Source organism: Triturus cristatus, chromosome 3_1 (assembly GCF_964204655.1).
Source record: "Triturus cristatus chromosome 3_1, aTriCri1.1, whole genome shotgun sequence".
NCBI lineage: Eukaryota > Metazoa > Chordata > Amphibia > Caudata > Salamandridae > Triturus > Triturus cristatus.
Window position 1 is genome coordinate 382664238 of NC_140583.1, and position 6053 is coordinate 382670290.

At 45.9% G+C, this 6053-nt stretch overlaps 1 pseudogene; it reads left to right on the plus strand.

Annotated features, from left to right (window-relative positions):
* Positions 1–335: 335 nt before the first annotated feature.
* Positions 336–3446, plus strand: LOC146860299 (RNA-binding protein FUS-like; annotated as a pseudogene).
* Positions 3447–6053: the final 2607 nt, after the last annotated feature.

The following is a 6053-nucleotide window of genomic DNA, read 5'->3' on the forward strand; positions in this document are numbered from 1 at the left end:
GCATCTTCAGGATGGTCAAAGAACCAAGCTCTACCATCCGCCTCCACCCGGAGATGGACGGGGAACAACATAGCATATTTTCCAGGAGTTTTTTTCTTTACTGCCAAGAAGGATCGCCACTGTTTCTGCACAGCGAGGGTAAACTCCAGAAAGAAGGAAATTTCTCAGTTCTCATATCGAAGAGGTGGGCCAACCCTGAAGTTCTTGAGGATTACATCTCGGTCGTGAAAGTTCAATAGTCTGGCCAAGATCAGCCAATGCGGTGCTCCGGGTTTTGGTTTTTCGCCAGGGCCTCTTTCAACAACGAAGCATTAGGACAATCTCTTAGGCTGGAGATGGGTGAGGATGAGGTCCTCTACAAACAGGTCAGTTGCCTGCCCTTCTGCTTTTTCAGGGACCCCTATAATATGTATGTTATTGCGGCGGGTGCACCCTTTTTAATCATCAAGCTTCTCATCTGCGTGTTTCCGGTAGGCCTGCAATTCACTGACATCTCACTGCAACTGGTCGTGTGCCCAAATATGCTAGAGGTAGTAAGCTCTATTTGTTTGACCTTTTCTCCAATTTTTGCAAGGTCAGCCCTGAGGAGCCTCACTTCCGTAGTGATGGTGTCCATCTGCTGTTCCAGGGACACCTGAACTCCAGATATGGCATCCATGACATCTTGAAGCGTCAGTTCTACGGTGACCCCCTCCGAGCCCTTCGAGGCATCAACCGCATGTTCGGGGTCCGGAAGCATTGATTTCAGAAGCGTTTATTTATCCAGCTTATTATGTTGCACTGACTTCTGTCATCTAGTCCCCAACATCGTCCTGGTGAGACACTAGCCTCTGAAGCCCATATAGATGCTGTTGGCTCTGGCGTTTTCAGGGTCAATTATGGTAGATCCACAAGAGAGAAGGAGATTTCTAGGGCCACCGGGGGCGCACTGCCCAGTAGGTGTCCAGCTGACAGAAGCCCCTGCGTAGTTAGATTCAATGGCGGAGCACTGGGGTGGTTTGGGTAGGTGGTACACTAACCTCAGAGTGATCCGCCCAGGCAGTGCCCTGAAAGTGGCCGGCGCGCACCCAGCCTCTGGTCCAGCAGTATTGGTTCATTCTTCCAGCAATATATCCAATGTAATAATGGAGAATTAGGCAGGGGGACCTGGCAAGTATATTTGTTTTGTCCTGAGCCCCACGGGGACAACTCTAGTTTCTCCGTCTACTCCAATTGTCAGTTGCACCTGGCAGCTATGCGTGGCCTCTATTTGTATGGGATGGGGGCCGGGACAAAGATCATGCTGCTGCTCCACCCTCCAGCCAGTGAGATCGCATTCAACAGAGGCAGCAAAGCAATATGTTCCCCTCGGGGCAGGAGGAATCATGACCCGCTCAGGCCGGGCCATCCCTGGAATCAATTTCTTTAATCCACCATGGGCCCAATGCTCTGGGGACCCAGCGGCTTAGCTGTAGCGCTTGCTCACCTCCTGCTTTACTGTTGCCGCCGGCATTGCCCCAGTGCCACCCTCACTCTCCAGGTGCCGCAGTCAGGGTGCCCTCGATGGATCGGGTTGGCGTAGTCAGGGCCGTGCATTGTGCAGATCACAGGCCACAGCCGCTGCCTTGCGTTGCGGGCAATTAGAATTGATATTCTAAAAGCTTGGTCTGGTTGTTTTCTAGTACAAATGGATGTAGATTACTTTTTAACTACTTATAATTTGTGTATTAAAACCCTAGACATTACATCAATATGATGCTTGAATGTTTCTATATCTTCCATACCCCTGAGGACCAGACTGTCCACTATAACCAGAACTTTGTTGCGTCTGTTGTGTTTGTGCTTGGCCATAAGATGATCCATAACCACTCTGTTGTCTGTAACCTAACTGCCTGTCAGTAGACGGTCCGTAACTTCCATAGTTCTGTTGGCCATGTTTCTGGTTAGCTTGTTGAGTTGGCCATACTGCTGGTTAGCTTGTTGGGATGGGAAGGATAAGCCCTTGCCATAACCCTGACCAGCTTGGTGAGAATAATCTTATGGCGCCTTTACGGCAGCAGATGGAACCGGACTCGGTTTACTAAAAGGACAGAAGTTGGCAGGACTCTGCGGTGTAACTTAGGTCCCTCCCTCCTTCAAAGGCCACACCTTATGCTGCCAGAAACTGAACTCAGTCAACCATCACATTCGGGCAACCACAGCAACAGCAGCAGCAACAATATTCCTATTCCGTTTATGGTCAGCAGCAGTATAAGAGTTCTAAACAGGGAAGTTACAGTGGTGGTCAGCAATCCTACGGTCAACAACAGAGTAGAGGGGTATATGGACAGCAGTCTAGTTATGGAGGTGGTGGTGGCAGTGGCAGTGGCAGTATCAGCGGTGGTCAGCAACAGAGTTCATATGGGCAACAGCAAAGCTACAACCAACCCCAAAGCTGTGGTCAGCAAGGTCAGTATGGAGGAAGTAGAGTTGGAGGCCATGGCCAGGATAGCCCTCCAATTGGTGGTGGTGGTAGTGGCAGCAGTAGTGGGGAGTCTGGTGGTCAAGACCAAGGAGGTTATGGAGGTCAAGGCAATCATGACAGTGGAGGCCGAGGTGGTGGCTTTGGAGGCCATAGTGGATTTGACAGAGGTGGAAGAGGTCATCCCAGAGTAGCACCACCTGGAGGTGGTCCCCACAGAGGCATGGACGGTGTTGAATGTGTGCTTAAATAAATTTGGTGGAGGTAGAGGAGGTCCTCGAGAGCAGAGTGGCCCCAGACATGATATTGGTAGTGACGCTGAGCACAATAAATCTGACAACAGTACAATCTTTGTTCAGGCTCTTGGTGAAAATGTTAACATCGAGTCAATTTAGCATCATTAAGGTTAAAAAGAAGACTGGGACTGGCCTACCAATGATAAATTTGTATGCTGATTGGGAGACTGGCAAGCATAAAGGTCAAGCTACGGTGTCTTTTAACGACCCTCCTTCAGCCAAGGCTGTTATTGATCAGTTTTATGGGAAGACGTTTTCTGGTGACCCCATCAAGGATTTTTTTGCATTCCGCAGGGCCGACTTCAATAACAGAGGTGATGGCAATGTGAGAGGTGAATAAAGACGCGGGGGACCAGGGGGAATTGGTAGATTTGCAGGTGGTTCAGTGGGTGGTGGCAGTGGTTTTTCCAGTGATGAAGGGGAATACCAGAGAGCTGGCAATTGGAAATTTCCAAAACTAACATGTGAAAATATGAACTTTTCTTGGTGATATGAATGCATTCAGGGCAAAACATTCCAATTTGATGGACTTGGAGGACTGCATGTGGTGGATTTGAGTACCAAAGAGGTGGTGGGGGTAGAGCTGGCTTCGACAGAGGTGCATTTAGAGGTGAATTCCAAAGAAGAGGTGGCAACCATGGTCTATTTGGACAAAAAAAAATGATTCTAGGGGAGATCACAGAGAAGACAGCATGGAACGACCCTATTAAATGCGAATGACTGTTTTGTACTTTTCTTTTGCTGTCTGACATGATGCTGTGCTGGTCAAACTATTTGATTTGTGTATATTGTTCCAGAATCGAGTTGCCTGCATTTGTATGACTAACAATTAAATCAAAACGTTCATGTTAGACTCTGCTTTTCTCTATGTAGTAGCTTCATAGTAGTTGTTGACCTTGAAGACGTTTGGATTCCTGATCCAGACCAAAGAAAGGCGTGTTTTCTATTGTCCTGAAGCTGCTGTTGGACTAAAATATATTTTTCATGTTAGCGGAAGCCAGCTCTTCAGCACATTTAATGACTGCTGAGGTGGTTTTCCTACCATTTCACTTGCCTGCCTGCTGTTGGAGTATTAAAATGACTGGCATTCCGTGCAAAACATGTGATCCTGAGATTTCATTGCACTCCCCTGGAAGATGAAAGCTAAAATACCTTTGAGCTATTTAAGTAAAAAGATTTGTGTCTAATTATCTTTGCCTAATTTGCAGGAATCAAAGTTCAAACATTGGTATGCATGGTTGAAATGTATTCTTCATCAGTGAAATTGAGAATCTTTGTCCTTGGTAAGCATGGATACATGTTTGCAAAGTCGCCCAAGTTTCTTATGTAAAGTTTAACATCCTGGGCTGCCAATGGTGGTGTCCTGGTTTAAACCACCTGGACAAGACATGCTAGAGGTTTATAACTGTAGCTCTCAGTAGCTCTCCCATGATCACCTAGCAGGATATTCCGGAGAGGGCAGTTGGAGTTATCAAAGGGGACTGAAAAACTAGGAAGGAATAGTGACATGATGGGATGCATCCCATGGCTATGCAGGCCAGGAAGACATGTGATGAGATGGAGTAGCAGAGTGAGGAGGCAGCAGGGAAGGTGGTATGGCTCAGAAGCGGTGCCAGTCCATCTATTGCCAGGTGTATCCCTTTATGACAGAAGAAGCATTTCCTGTAAGTGCAGAGGACTGCAGAATCTGCCTCATTTTATTTATGTTTAATCTTTGAGAGCTTATCAAGTTGCAAGCTGGCAAACGTTGGAGGTCGATTGGCTAATGAGCCGCAACTCAACCGATGTTAGCAATTTTTTAACGTTCCCTCTGCTAGCATTCGATGCTGCAGGTGATCCGCCCAAGTCGGGTCAGTCTAAAATAAACCAGGAACCTCACTGTTAGGTTATTTGTGTGTTTGGTCTACTCTGGATACTGATTAAGGGAACCAACCACTGTGCAGATAGTTTGTTTTGCATATTTGGTCCTGAAGAATTGCCATTTGATCCTGCGACAACCTAGGCAAGAAACATGTTGACCTCTAGACTTTAGCCACTGCTGAACATTACATCAGTAGTGTGCCACCATCATTTTTAAATGAGATTAGTGGACTCACTGATTAAAATAAATTTTGAGTACCACTACATTCCATTTTATCATTTCTACCCTACTTTGCACCTACACTTTTGACACTACACGACAAGGCCCTATACCCACACCGCACCTTAGAGCACTGGGAATAAAATATTTCTTACATAGAGCCCCACATAGCATGCCCGTCAGGCTTTGCAGCACCGGCCTGATGAGGAGCATGCCCTATGATGAAGTATGACACCCAGCCGGGTGCGTGAGGGCCCTAGTTCCTAAAGAGGGAGACACCTACTCCCCTTTTTTGGACATTAAACTACAGTGACCAGTTATTTTCTTTTTCTTTCAACATTTTCTAGGATCTGCATACCTTTGTTATTATATATTTACCCAATGGCATGTATGCTGGACCTATAAGAGCCCCCAGTCCTGACCTTATGTTTGTTATAAACTTTGAAACTCACACACCAAAGAATTCTCATCAGTACTTGTAAAAGATAGAAAATTGTGACCATAAATGAAAGACTTTATTGAAATGCCAGCCTTACAACTGAGACATTATGGCTTCACAGACTTTATCAGCAACAGTGCAGAGTTAGAGATTTAAATGTCTGCAAACTGTTCCAGTGCAAGTTTCTAGCCGGCCATCTGAGCATTTGGAGCTGGGTTTGGCTTTAGCCCGCTGGCCATGCATGCCGAAGAATGGAAAGCTCCATAACTGGAACAAACATGCAGCAGACCTAAATAAGGCCATCCAGACAATCCAGCCACCTTACTAGCCATTAAGGGACACCATCAGCCTTGTGGAGTCTTTGCATACTCGTTTTTCAGTTTCTGAGAGACAACGCGGCAAGCCTGTGAAACCGTGCACATTGCTTACCAGATGGAGAAGTGCAAACCTTTGTGTTACAAAACTTAGGAGCTACGGAAAAGGTATTTAGCAAGAACGCTACCTTGCCATACCTTTGACTGGATAACTATTGTTTTAATTTTACTGTTTATGTATTGCTTATTTTCTTGATTAATACAACCCAAGTGCCTCTCTTATAATAAATCTTGAACTTCACCCAAAAATGTTGCAAGCATATTTTAAGAAGTAATCAATTTGACTCAAGATTGTCCCGCTGCCAAGATCAATGTCGTAGCTCAACAATAATGTAAACAGACATTGGCAAAGCTAGCAAGTTTTGCCTTGGTAAGCTGGTGTGATGGCTATTTTTTTTTTTTACAAATATATACAACACAAGAA